The sequence below is a fragment of the Phoxinus phoxinus genome (assembly GCF_949152265.1).
Source record: "Phoxinus phoxinus genome assembly, chromosome: 4".
Lineage (NCBI taxonomy): Eukaryota > Metazoa > Chordata > Actinopteri > Cypriniformes > Leuciscidae > Phoxinus > Phoxinus phoxinus.
In genome coordinates this window covers 14334206-14350207 of record NC_136879.1, presented here as the reverse complement: position 1 = coordinate 14350207, position 16002 = coordinate 14334206, and the positions used below count along the sequence as shown (strand labels likewise).

Below are 16002 nucleotides of genomic sequence, written 5' to 3'. Positions count from 1 at the left end.
ATCAGGAAGGCTATTCCAGAGTTTAGGAGCTAGATGTGAAAACGCCCTCCCTCCTTTAGTGGACTTAGATATCCTAGGTACGACCAGAAGCCTCGAATTTAGCGATCTTAAAGAGCGCGATGGAATATATGGCGATAGAAGATCTCTTAAATACACAGGAGCTAAACCATTTAGGGCTTTATAGGTCAGTAACAATACTTTGTAATTGATACGGAACTTAATAGGTAACCAGTGTAGAGATGATAAAATTGGTGTTATATGATCATATTTTCTTGACCTAGTAAGAACTCTAGCAGCTGCATTTTGGACTAACTGTAGCTTGTTTACTGAGGATGCAGGACAACCAGCTAATAGAGCATTACAGTAATCTAGTCTCGAGGTCATGAATGCATGAACTAACTTTTCTGCATCAGAAACTGATAGCATATTACGTAGCTTAGCAATGTTTCTAAGGTGGAAAAAGGCTGTTCTTGTGACATTTGAAATATGATTTTCAAAAGACAAGTTGCGGTCTAGTATAACACCCAGATCTTTTACTGTAGAGGATAAAGTAACAGGACGTCCATCTAGATTAAGGTTGTATTGTAAGAGGTTTTGTGGGCAGTTTTTTGGACCAATCAGTAATACCTCCGTTTTATCTGAATTTAATAGAAGAAAATTACACGTCATCCAATATTTTATATCTTTAACACACTCTGTCATTTTAGATAATTTAGTGTTATCATCTGGTCTAGATGAAATATATAATTGAGTGTCATCAGCATAACAGTGGAAACTTATTCCATGTTTTCTTATAATATTACCAAGTGGCAGCATATAAATTGAGAATAGCAGGGGGCCTAATACAGATCCCTGTGGCACTCCATAATTTACTGACGTTATCTTTGATTTTTCCCCATTTAAATGGACAAAATGGTAACGGTCTGATAGGTACGATCTAAACCAGCTTAATGCCTGTCCCTGAACACCAGTGTAATTTTGAAGTCGATCTAAGAGTATTTTATGATCTATAGTGTCAAACGCAGCACTAAGATCGAGTAAAACTAGTATTGAGATACAGCCTTGGTCATCCTCAACTCTGGCTCTTATGGTCCACTTTCCTGCGGAGTTCAGCTCCAACGCCAATCAAACGCACCTGAACAAGCCAATCAAGTTCTTCAGGATAACTCGGCGGAAAGAAATGGAACACAAAAGTTGAGAACCGCTGTTATAAACCTTTTCAGCCTGACTCGTGACTATTCATCAGGTAACATATAATATCCATCCAGGAGTCCTAAATGAAAGCCATGTAAGTGGCCACTAGCCAACTTAGGGGCCACTCATCCAGGAAGCATTTTGGCCTCTTAAAATTACACTTCTGTGTTCATTCAGTAACTGGGTGGCAAGCTGTCATTGTTTTTCTTACTTTGCACTGCAGCCAAGCAAAGGGAAAGACTTCAAAAAATCACTGAAATCACTGTTGCCTCGTAAAAGTGACATGGAAACTTTCTATATTGGGTCAGCTGCAGTTATTTGTGGGAATATGGTTGTTTCGCTCATCCTGTGATGGCGCCCTAACTCTGGAAACTAGAAGGCCCATCTTTTGGTGCTAACGTTAACTGCGCACAAGTTAATGTGTCGTAACTGATTGCAAATAAATGAACAGGAACGTCTTTGTAAGTCAGTGGGTCATGTCGGCACGGAAGCACTCGGTGACGTCAGACATAGAGGGTTTCCCTCCCTGTCACACGGTATATAACGCTAGTAGAAGAGTTAACAGCTGTGTTATCCTGCTAGGGCAGATATTCCCTCGTCATCGCTGGAGCGAAATGCACTCTTGCATTATGCAAGAGATAAAAATGAGCGCGGAGACTCTCTCTGATCATCGATGGCAAATCGGGGAATCAGATGGCAGGGAGAAGCAGGCGCCGCTTTCATCCTCAATTGAAGTCACTTTGCGCAAGGGATCGCTCCCTTTGTAGCGACACTATGTTGTTTGATAGCAGAGAAGCGCCAGCAGCGTGCAGGGAGGTTGGGGGTGGTTGTTCCAACAAACAGTGTGGCATATGGTTCCTTCCATTTTGGCGATGACAAGTGACAAGTTAACAGAGCAGTCGGCTGTGGGTACACACGAGAAGGAGGGGTGGGGAACCGACGAGAGGAGGGTGCGCGACGCTAACTGCTCTCATTTGTTCGTGCCCCCGGGCTCTACAGTACTCCTTTATGTAGATGAATTAGTAACCGGGTCCTCTGTTCAGAAATGATGTATAAATACATTAGGAAAAAAACGGCAATAGCTTAGCAGCGCTACAGCTCAGAACGCAATGTCAACAGTTGCCTCAGGGTAACAGCTCCCATTTTTTATTAAATTACAATTGAAGGATGAAAAACACGGCTAAATGGGGCTTCTTCTTTCTGCGGTTAATTGACATCTTCCCACAGGACCTCCGTTGCCCCCTGAGAGACGTCTCCCTGAGTAGGAGCTTGATAAACAGACCCAAGGCTTAGCGAGTAGAGAGTAATCACCCATCTTCTCTACTTTCTGATGTAACATCTGCAAATTGATTCTAATCCAAGAAACCTTGAGAAGACTAGCCCGGCTGCTAAAACCAAAAGGTTAAAACTGCTTATCTCGTTGAGTTAAATGCGACATTTGCAATATTCCCTAGGACTCTTTTTGAAATCCCAGATCAAATAAACTCAAGGAAAACCACTTAAAGACTTTATGAAATTGCTTGATAAGCACAGTTTTCTTTCTTATTTTGGGGTGGGACATATTAAAGGTCTCGTCCTTTTTTTAACAGCCAATGCTTTATGTTTATATTACAGCTCTGCAAAATCTCATTTGACAGCTTGCCCCATGTAAAAAAGTCAAAACTGCTTGATTGTTGGTCAAGGAAATGTCATTCAATTGAGTTGTCCTCAGGGGCTGCATACAACACAACCCGTATAGTCTGATTTCCGAACAAATGACTGAGCCGGCTGTTTTTAAATGAAACAATTGAAACACGCATAACTAACTAATCAGTGTATTTACTACCTGGCTGTTCATGTGACAGAAGCATCATATGCATAAGCATTAAGATGAATCAGAACAGGATTAAAAATAATTACATGTTTTATGTTTCCAATCCCAATCCAGCATATAGATGGCCTCAAAGCCATAGACACGATAACTACAAATTTGATTGCATGGGTTCATGAGCTCCCGAATCAGCACCATGGACAGTTCCATGTATTGTACTGTATACAGTGTGCTATTAAAACTTTTTTAAGTTGTAAGTTTAACACTCACAATAACAAGTTGGTTAATAGAAACACAAGATATACTACGAAACATGTCTAAATGGGTTAAACAATCTTTCAGCTTTAAGAATTACACACACACAATGCAACTCCAATGCAACATAGGGAAGTGGTGAAGTTGTTAATTATTGACTTCTGTTGTTGACAGGTTTATTAAAATCTATTTCAAAACAGCATATTGGCTCGGGAGATTTTCATTGTAACAGACGTTCTTAACTAAGACACGCACGGCACAGTGTGGAGAAATTACCAGGGCAATGGTACTGATGGGAAATTAGCATCGTCTTACAGACTTCAACCCTATTTGCACCATACTGAAACATCACAGATGAACATTGAGTTCAGATGCAATTCAAAGATAAAAGCTTCTCCCCACCTCAACCATAAATTAGGCCCGATTGTTTCTCCAGGGAAGCGGTTTTGAGAGCTCTGGCGGGAGTGCGCGTGTGTGTGTGTGTAGGGGTAGGAGGGGGTGGGGTGGGGTGCTAAAGAGAAAAGGAGAAGAGAGAGAGAGAGAGAGAGGGAGGGAGATGAAAAAAGCGACCATTGTAATTTCTGCGCAGCGTGCTTTCCATACTGATTGCTGACACATTGTAACAGGCGATGTGGCTAATGGGGGGCTCTATTTTTAGCACTTCAAAAATAAAACGATAAAGAGAGAGAGAGAAATCTCATTCACAATCATGCCCGCAACACTGAAGTACTGAGGGAGGAAGCAAATGTTATGGGCAGCCAAGCAACTAATAGGGTTGAACCCCAGCACTCGCAATAATACGACCACTTATTAGATCCCAATTAGGCATTAAAAAGCCACACTCACTGCTGTTTATTGATGCAAATCAGGCTGCAAAAGATATCTTAATGCCCAAAAGAAGCCTGAATCATTACATAAACTAAGCTTGTTATATATTAATGAGTTATTTTAACTGCTTGGAACATCTGACAATTCAAAACAAAGACACAGAGGATCTTAATTAAATGAGCTGTATAAATGTTCAATTTTCTACACTTATTTTTAGAGGTTGTGGACACACTTGACCATATTTGCCTTATTAATACACATTAATAGTCAAAATTTTGCATAATACATTAGTTAATTAATCTAACAAAATAGGAAAATATAACAAAAAAACTGCTTCTTAAAAAAAAAAAACAAGACTATTAGTTTGTTTTAACCAAAAGATAAATATATATTTAGCCATTATTTTAGTCTACGGTTGCATTCTCAAAAATCTTGACAACAATTAATACAGTAATGTATTGCTATTTAAATTTGATTATAAAGGTTACATCAATAATAATAATAGTAAAACAGATTTGGAAAAGAAGAATTATGATTGAAATGCATGAAGATTGTTCCCAGGCGTGAACTTGACCTGCAGACTCTACTTTCTGCTCAAATAACCCCTTCAAAAAAGGGGGCCATTTGCTCCATTCTGACATTAAACTTTTCACTATCCAACATATTCCTGATGAATAAAAACAAGCCTTGGCCAAAAATTGTCTTTGAATATCCTGTTTAACTTGCAAGACTTTTAAATCATGGCACCAAATGAACTTGCAAAATAATAATTGTTTCCCAATCAACCCCTTCCAAGTCAAGCTGCAAATGGCTCACGACTCTTGGAATTAAAAAATGGCATCCACATACATTCAGTCGTGTGGCATGCTTGCATAACGGTATTAAATAGGTAAAGTATCACAGCTGACATCTTCATCTCTGAATATAATGAATGATTCCATGCATGATTATTTACTGCAGTCGCAGATATAAGCCCAAGACTCAAACTTACACTGTTGTTGAGGAACCCAACTGTGAAACCAAACCTCTTTAAACACAAGGAGTTGCCGTGACATCTCTTTGTTCTTGATTAATCTGAGAAAGCTTTGCCCAGTAAGTATATCCAGCCACTAGATCAGTAGGTCAGCAAACAGAGCACCAAGAATTAGGTTAAGGCCAGCCCCATCATCCCATTTCCACAAATAAAGAGCATCTAGACTTGAGCTCTCAATCACACTCTCAACTAATGACATTTATACTGAACATTTCAGGTCTTTAGGTGTTAAGTGTTGTTGAAACGCAATCGCAAATGTTGTCATGTTGAAATATCTTACAGGTATCTTGAAGAAATGTTTGCTTTTGTAACTAGGAATGTGGAAGATTCCCTAAGACAGAGGAAGTCCACTGCGGTAATTCATTTTCTTTTCATTGTAATTCTCGCCATCTCCATATGTTAGCAGGATTAGTGTCACACGGCAGACACTGAAGTATAGAAGAGGCGTGCGGTAATGACTTAAAAGGTCCTGCTATTGCGCAGTTCACCGTTCCCCCTGACATGCCAGAATGTGCTGTATTCTGTGGCCTTTGGCTAACGTTGTGTTAGTGATAAGTTTACGTTGGGTTTCGCTCGATGCAGTAGGGGTTGCACTAGTCAGTTCTGCTATTAGTCAACGAATTTGGTTTGCTAGTTAAGGAATATTCCACTGAAGCTCATCCAACTAATAAAGTATTTTTCTGGGGTGTTTCAAAAATGTATCGTTAGCCAACTATGGTCGCAAGGGCCGTCGTTATCAACATAGTTCACCCAATTTGGTGTATCCCAAAAACATACATGCGCAACACCGGCATTAACGACAGTTCAATATTGTTTTATTAATGGAGTAACTACGGTCAACAAATCTGTTTTGCGCCAACTCGAGGAACATTACGCCATAGCTGTATTTACCTAAGGGAAACTTGCCAACTAATAAAGGGCTTTTCTAGGGTATGTTCCCCAAAAGTGTCTTTAGCCAACTATGGTTGCAAGTTTCGTTATTATCAACATCATTCAACAATCTGATGCTTCTGAAACCATAATTGCAACAACATTTTTAATGAATAAGCAGAAGATATTACTCTACCTGCTTGACAATGTCATTAACGATATAATAATTGCTATGGTTTTGGGAAGCAGTCATAACTAGCTAGTTCATTTCTCCAGTGAAGCATTGTAGCGAGTTGCGTTGTTGTACGGGAAATGCAACCCACAACTACTCGCAAAATACAAAGGAATCGCTGCAAAAGGCCTGTGAGGCAGTCAGTTGGTTAGGACAAAAACTCGAATTCATATGGTAGGATTTATTGCGTTGCTTGTCAGGTCAGGTGGGCCAATCATAGGATCTAATAACATTGTTTCAATTCAAAGTTTCCACTGGGATTCAGTCAGCCAGGTCAGGTTTGGCACACAATGCTATCCCCGGAGAGCTGTAATCCGCACATAAACAACCTTATAAGCTGTGACGTGGTCCAGCCCTGTGTCCAGACGTGGATGTGCAGCTATACTCAATAGGGGTGGGGTGTATTGGGGTGGGGGGGTGGGGGGTGTAGGTTGGCTGGTCCTGTCATTAGAACGGCAGGCTGCCTCTCTTTAATGGGCCAATTGTGTAACCTGATAAAGGGCAATCCATCTGCGGTCCCCGAGTCAACTCTGACATGGTTTCCAGGGAAACGGCACCCACGGGAGTGGGCGGGAGACCTTGAAGGGGGAAATATTCTTCTGCTGCGCTGTCTGAAAATAACCAGAGGAGAAGGAGGGGTGGGGAAGAAAACGGAGGAGACGAGGAGGGGAGGCCAGAGCAGCCGTGACACATGCACACGCCGCTGTCTGAGGGGTTAACTCTAATCAGACGTGACAAACGCCTTCCCCGGGACGGACTGACAACGGCACCGCAAAATCGCACCCAAGATCCACACAGAATCGCGAAAAACCTTTGTAATGACTGCTTAGATGAGCTCAAATCTCCAACACATCCACTCTCACTACATTTGAATGAAACGACCTTATGTGATCCGGACGATATAATGACATTGCACCCTTAAAGGTGAAGTGTGCCATTTTTTTTTTTCAAAGTTAAAGTGATTGCTCATTTACAAGTTCATAATGTTATTTTGGGGGTCTGCTAGAAGGATTTAAATTTCATAAACATTATTTTCCCCATACTGTAGATTGCTGCAGCACCTCTTTTCCTGAAACGCTTTGTTTTAGTTCCTGTCTCTTTAAAGCCTGCCTTTCTGAAAAGCTCACTCTGCTCTGATTGGTCAGCTGGCCCAGTCTGGTGTGATTGGTTAACCGCTAAGAGCGCATGTCAGAAATATTTGCTGGTGTGTTAAACAGTCACCATTTCAATAGTCTTTAAAAAAGAACCAAACTACGGGAGGATACAACCAGTGCTTGACATGGGGTAATTTGTATAATGACTGATCACTCAGACACTGACTTACGCAAACTACTGGCAACAAGCGGCGGTTGAAGGCACGGTAAATATTAAAATATCTAAGTGCCGGTACTGCGTACCGAAGTGGGCATGACGGCCCAATTCGCGCACCGGAAACAACTGAAACACAGGGCTAAATCTACAAGGGACAAACCAAGTAACCTAAACAAGACACAGGTGAAACTAATTAGTAACTAAGGCAACTAACAAGGGCTAAACAAGAACTAAGGGTACGTTTACACGACAACAATGTGATTAAAATGTCTTCGTCTTCAGAGATTCGCGTTTTTGTTGTTGACACGGAGACCGTTTTCAAAAGCGTGCACTTTAAAACCCGTTTTCAAAAGTTTGTGTTTTCAGGCACCCAAAACGTCTTTATCGTGTAAGCGAATGGCCAAAACGCATACAAGGTTTTACGTTTTTAGTTGAAAACGGTGTGGTGAAAACAGCACCTAAACTGAAAGGAAGCACAAGTTTAGAGACACAGGAACGAAAAGACAACTAAACTTAACATAACCGGCCCTTACCATAATCAGGTTTCAGCTCCCGAGGCTTCATAAGCAGCAGTATTATATCTATGGCGTCAATATTGAAAGTCCATACAAAGTTTTTTTGCCCTTGCAGTGAAAAAACGTCTCCTTCACATGGCAAAATCACTTATCCAACTGTTCTTTGAAGGCGGGCCAAAGTAGGGGGGAATTATGCAAATGTGTAAAATGACTACAAGCGAGGTGTTTCACAAGCGAGGGGGGGGAAGTAAATATGGTGGTGCTATCATAAGATTTGACTGAGCATCCCAAGCAGCCTTACACAGCAACACTGGCTCAACCAATCACTGCATTTGGTGGCGGGACTATTTGTTTCTTAAACCAAAATGGGTGATGTGTTTGCGAAACTAGTATAAAAACATTACAATATTGTACATTAAACTTACATAACTTTGCATTGTTTCTGCTCTGGTAAATCAGTCTTTTGCTACTAGTGGCACCTTTGAACATCATGCAAAAAACCCACACTGTCATGTGGCAGAGTTAGACATTATTCTCAGAATTGCAAGATATAAAGTCGCAATTGCGTGTTAAAAAGTCAGAGTTGCGAGATAAACTCGCAATTCTGACTTTATAACACACAATTGCGACTTTATATCACGCAATTCTGAGAAAAAAAGTATGAATTGTGAGATAAAAAGTTGATATTACCTTTTTATTTTTTTTATTCTGTGGCGGGAACAAGCTTCCACAATTTTATAAGAGAATTTTAGAGAATAATTTTATAGTGAGACATGTGTATTCTATTGCAAGCTTACAAGAAACTACAGTATATAAATATTTAAGAGATCTCATCAAAATCTCTTTGTCGCACATATATATATCGCTCATTTATTAAAAGCACACTTGTACATTCACAAATGTAGAATCAGCAATATGACAGAAGTACATATTCATCACCATCTCAACCAGTTTCAAGGCTAAGATTTAAAAAGAATCAAAAACTCATCCTTAAGCTGTTAAAATTATACATCATGGAATATTTTGGCTGTATTTCGAATTCAAAAGAAGACATGCTTTGTTCACTTCATATGTTGGTCAGACTGCCTCTTAAGTGGGCAGTTCTTGGCCAGAAAAAGCTGTGATGAGGATAGTCAAACGTCGTGCTAAATGAAATTAAGTGTGGGTTGTTTTACGATCTGATGTGTTATCAGAAATGACTTCAGTGAGGCTACAATCTGAGGATAGTAAAATCATGACACCCACCAAAGCAGCTGTATATATGCATCGCACTTTACAGCAACACAATCTGCTAAAAGCACATCTGTTATATCTTGCTGTTATATCTTGAAATGTTAACAGGACTACAGCGTGCACAGTGTTTTTGAAGACTTCATAACCCAGAGACATATGAGTCATACTATAATTGTTCTGTGCCCTGCGAGTACTCAGTGCAGGAACTCAAATTTAGCATATATTTTCATAAGTGAGTTAGAAGAGTACTATGTTATTATTATTACAGTTATATAAAATAAATCCAAATTTGTATATACATTTTGAGAGCCTGATTACAAAAACAAAAGTCTCACCATTAAAAGCCACGTCCCAAACACACAATTATAATGTTCTCATTATAATTTTATTTCGCCGATATGACAGACTTGCGCTGCACATGTTGCCCCGAACTGTATTTTTCCTTTTTTTAAGTGATTCCAATCATATTTCAAGCAATTAAAGCCATCATGTTGAAGAGTGTTCATCTGAAGGAAATAATCCATTATTTATCGGCTTTAATATATCGTACAATTTTTCTTATCAGACCGTTAACGATAACCGTTACCGATACCGATACGGTGGCCGATATATCGTGAATCCATAACAGAATCCATCCCATAATATCCCAACTGTCCACGAACCCTGAAAACAAACAATGCAGGAATTCAGCACACATTTTCATAAGTGAGTTAGAAGAATACTATATTTGTTATTATTATCACAGTTATATATATATTTATATGTAATATTTTGGTGGAAGTGCTGGTTCATTTTGATGGGATGAAAACAGAAAGTTCAAAAGGAAATTCATTTGAAAGTTAGGGATGCACCGATATGAAAATTTAGGCCGATACCGATAATTCTTTATATTTGAAAGCCGATAACCGATATATTGGCCGATAAAAATAAATCCAATTTTTATATACATTTTGAAAGCCTGATTACAAAAACAAAAGTCATTAAAAGCCATGTCCCAAGCACACAATTATATGTTCTCATTATAATTTGATGTCGCCGATATGACAGACTTGCGCTGCACATGTTGCCCTGAACTGTATTTTTCCTTTTTTGAAGTGATTCCAATCATATTTCAAGCAATTAAAGCCATCATGTTGAACAGTGTTCATCTGAAGGAAATAATCCATTATTTATCGGCTTTAATATATCGTCCAAATGTTCTTATCGGACCGATAACGTTAACATTATAAATCATCATGTATCGGCCGATACCGATACGGTGGCCGATATATTGTGCGTCCCTATTTGAAATATAATTTTTTTGCAGCAACCTTCACAGTAGTAAACACCACTAATAAAGTCATTTTATCAGGGTAACAGAATCCATCCCATAATATCCCAACTGTCCACGAACCCTGAAAACAAACAATGCAGGCATTCAGCACACGTTCTGATCATATTTCCGCTGCGCAGTGGCGCTGGTGGCGAGTGGCCTGTTCTCAGCGCTAGTCCTGCTCAGCTGAGGCATAGCAACAGTCCTGCCCTGCCTATAAAAATAGGACGGGCCTCAGCGAGAGCGCTCCGACACAGAGGTTACAGCGCGCACTTCTCTTCATTGATTATGCGCCACAGCCCTGGAGTGAGCCGCTTACAAGACACATCTCCTCATCCCTCGCTCTCTCTCTCTCCCCGCACGTCATGTTTTCCTGCCATTTCCCCCCCGTTCTGCTCGTGTCTCACATTTGGGCCATTTTCTTGCCTACACACGCATAAATATTTCAAACAGAATTGTCTTTTCTTCATTTCGGATTTTTTTTTTGACACTATTCTTCCATCTTTTTGGAATGAAATGTTAATATTGTACGGCTGATGCGCTCAGAGAAAAGCACCGTCTAAAGGTGTAGAGATGAACTATATATTCTGATGAATCTATGATCAACTAAGACGAGGAGGAGAGGAGGAACGAGTGCCCTTCGTGTCTGTCCGTGAGGAATGATTTACTGCTTTCATTCAATCGTTTCTGTGGCAGCCGACGGCCTCATCAAACGCAGAGCTTCTCTCAACACGTCACCGAGGCGCATTCAGATCATTTGATGTTTGACTTTTCAACGTAATGCCACCAGAAAACCACAAACCAGATTTGTTTTAAAATCACTAATGTTTCTTTGGGCGATTAGATTAAATAGAGTGCATGTGGAGACTTTTGCTTTCTCCTGCTCCTTAGACTTTTCACCAAAGAAATACAGCAATGCACACACACACACATATGAACATCTATCAACTAAATGACATTTTTTTGAAGAAAAGGCCTGTGCAAAACTGAATGCTTGCTGGCGTGATGCTATGCGGTGTTTAGTATGTTGCTTTGGCAAGTGTTTGAGACGGTGTAGTGGGAGGTCGCTGCATTTAACAGGTTGCTTAGACACATAAACGATATGTGGTCGTTTCACTTTTTTCATGTCGGTCTAATCAAAAATCACACATTTTTCATATTTTTTTCTAATAAAAAATCACTTATTTTTCACATTTTCCCCCCAAAAAACTGGCTTAACAGCGGATATCGATGTGCAGAACATAAACTGTCTAGCTTTACTGACTGCAGAAAATACTGTGGGCTTTATTCATTTTTTTTTCTTTCTACAATGTAACAACAGAAACAAAGCATACAAAAAAGACTCTCAATATACATTAGGTTTGTTGGAAGTTGTCTTTATTTATAGTAAGCAAACAAAATTAAACATTGACTAATCATAAATTAGTATTCTACTTTCATTATAAGCAATTAAGCTTTTTTATGGAGAAATTAAGTCATAAAAGCAATAAATTAAATTCCAACTACCATTAATCTGACCACTTCAACTAGATGAAAATAAAGATGTTTTATTATATTAAAGAATATTATTGTATTAACTATACTATAATGTAATAGCAATGATATAACATAATAATGGATTTTTTTTAGTGTAACAATAAAAAATGTAATAAAATAAATGAATATATATATATATATATATATACATATACTATAATGTAATAGCAATAGCAATAGCAATGTTATAACATAATAATGGAGCTTTTTAGAGTAACAATATAATTTTTAATGAATGGAACAAAACTATGAATAAAAAATTATAAAAGTAATATTTTGGCTCATCTTTATAGAAAATATATTGATTAACTATCTTTATAATACAATATGGATTGCAGTGCTGTTAAATCAATAAATCGCTATTAATTGCATTAACATAAAAGTTTGTAAATATGTACACATTCACACACACACACACACACACACACACACACACACACACACACACACACACACACACACACACACACACACACACACACACACACACACACACACACACACACACACACATTTACAAACTTTTATGTTAGATAATAACAATCTTGCGATGATACCAAATTCTGCAATAAAAAGTCAGGGATTTTAATGTACCGGTAAATATTTCTAGGCAAATGATCCGGTCTATGCAATTCACATAATTGACTAGCTCTATACTCATATCAAAAATCAACTTGTTTGCGTCTTTTTTCCCTCCTCCTGAGGAATATTTGCACAAACATCAGTGGTTGCTGGGTGGTTGCTAGGGCATTATCAGGTCGTTGCAAGAGAAACCTTCATGCAATCGAGTTTTCTCCTGAGCATGCGAGCATACCTGCTTTTTTAGCTCTTATTTAATTGCTCGTTGCGTATGAATGATACCAACATTGATAATGAATTGTCCGCCTCTACAGAAAGTGACGCGATCCCCCGTTATTTTAGTTGTGTGCACTTATTAAAGGGTTTTCTCCTCACTTATATTTGGGTGATATTTTCTAAGAGCTCAGATTATGGATTAGGTGGGATTATGCAAAGGAGTCTGCACATGCACGCTTATCGCGCTCATTTCTTTGTCCTCTCAATGATATTCATGCAAATTCCCGCAGTGCCGTATCTTTGCTCACAGCTGCCAACTGGAACTAAAGGATTATGCAAGCGGCTTCAACAAGCAAATAGATTTCACCCACTTCAGAAGAATCACTAGTTACGCTGCTCTCCATCTGTCCGCAAGCCATTTACAAAAGACTTTCTTTTTGTTTTTTTGTAAATTTGTTTTAATAGAGTACTTTATAAAAGTGTGAGGGTGTTGGGGAATGTCTTGAGTTCGCTGCGGAAGTAATGAACAATAAGGAATTGTTTAAATGGCTAGTTTATGACATAAATAACATAATCGTCAGATAAAGACCACCTGGGTGATCTGTCTCATCTGTACTCGTAGGCATTTGTGTATGTTTAGATGAACACTGAAGGTCTAGTTGTCTTGGCAACAGCTCAAACATAAACATTGTTATGTACGCACAACTAACAAATCCTCTGCCGACTATATATAGAATACAGGAATATTTTCAAGTGCGTCGCCGCATGTTCAATACACAATACAATAGGAAGTGTAAACATTTGTATACCACTAAAAATATGTTATAGATGTTCTGATCAATACACGGTGTCGATTACTTACTAACATGACCAAACATTACTTACATGACCAAAATTATTAATTAACTTGATATATATTGAAGTAAAGATTACTTTTAGATTACTTTTGAACTAACTGACTCGTCATATTGATATAGGCAAATCTCGTACCATATTTATGTACAATATCAACACCATTGAATTAAATATTACATACTTTAAATATTACATTGCGTCAGGGTGGGGTTTGTGAAGGAACAGCAGGAGGTTTATAAGATAATAAAGCAAATCATAAATTAAGCAAAATCATATAAATGTCAAATTAAAATTAAATAGATCCTTTTAAAATAGAAACAATCAGAATAACACACTTTACAGCAAAAAAAGAAAAAAAAAAAGAAAAATTGTGACCATTAACGATATCAGAGGACAAGCAAGTGTGTTGTTAAATTATTGATTTTATTATTAACATTTTATTAACGTTTATTATTAAAACATCAGGGACTATTTCCAGTAAATATATTAATTCAAAGAGGTTCTGCTGGCAAATTTTTTTTTATAAATTGGGGGAATCCCTGCATTATATGTAAATATGAAATTATAATTTATTTGTTTTTAAAAAATTTAAGACAAAAGCCTTCCAGTATGAGCAATTGACAAATGATATGATATGATATGATATGATATGATATGATATGATATGATATGATATGATATGATATGATATACGATACGATACGATATATGATATGATATGATATAATATAATATATGATATGATATAATATATGATATGATATGATATAATATATGATATGATATAATATATGATATGATATAATATAACATAACATAACATAACATAACATAATATAATATAATATAATATAATATAATATAATATATAATATAACATAACATAACATAACATAACATAATATAATATAATATAATACATGATATGATATAATAATATAATATAATATAATATAATATAATATAATATAATATAATATAATATAATATAATATAATATAATATAATATAATATAACATAATACAATACATAATATGATATGATATGATATGATATAATATAATATAATATAATATAATATAATATAATATAATTAATATAACATAATACAATACATAATATGATATGATATGATATAACATAACATAACATAACATAACATAATACATAATATAATATAATATAACAATACATAATATAATATGATAAAATAAAAACTTACATAACTTTTCTTATGTATAAAGCCAAGTTTTTTTTTTTAAATGTAAAAGATTAATTACAAAATTATCAACAATGTACTGCTATTGTGATAACATGTAATCATGTAATCAATAACATGTGATTATGAGCATTTTAAAACATTATGATCTATTTACAAGTACCTCATTTTTTTTTTGTTTAATCTGATTATATAATCCAGATTACAAGTAACCAGTAACTCCAAGCAAGGCACTGTCCATTCACTGATACTTCAGTCAATACAATATGTGTATGTGAAACCGGCTGATATAGGAGCTGACTCCATCATTGTGCAAACACACATTCATAAGCGGCAGAAATGTGGCATTACTGCGCAGTCAGACTCGCGTGGGACAGATCTGACCGCAATTATCAGGAATTATCCCTAATAGCGGCGAGCACGAGCAGCTTTTAAAGCCACACTGATGGCACGACGACACCGGATGGCAATGCACGGTTTCTTCTGTGCATCAGCAATGTAAAACATATTAAAACACTGAAGGGTAACGAGCTTTACATTTCTAAACCGGTCATGCTGAGCGCTTCTCGTGTGTAGAGGAGAACAGGGAGTGTGTGACACCTTCAGTTTAACCAATTACACATCAGCCACAGGCATGATGATGATGATTCACTCTCACACACACGGTCCTCATCCTCCCGGGGGACACCGAGTGTGTGAAACATACACCATTTACAGGACAATTAAGTGCAAAAGTGACATTTTACATCTGGGTTGTGATGAACGGGCATATTTCTGAATCAGCAGATTCCCCCACTCATAATACAGCTTGTAATCTGAGATATATGACTAATGCTGTGGGTTGTATACAGTTCTTCTACCAAACCATTAACGGTTGCACAAAATGCAACAGTGTTCATTTACCACACAAATGACAGTTTATTTTATTAAATACAAATTATTTTGAACAAAATTTTAGGTGTCCATGTTGTTTTTTGTATGTTTTTTTTTTTTTTGTTGTTGT

At 37.3% G+C, this 16002-nt stretch overlaps 1 protein-coding gene across 2 annotated transcripts in view; it reads right to left on the bottom strand.

Moving 5' to 3' along the window:
• Positions 1-16002, bottom strand: part of dscamb (Down syndrome cell adhesion molecule b) — a 158621-nt gene that overhangs the window by 89534 nt on the left and 53085 nt on the right. The window lies entirely within an intron of this gene.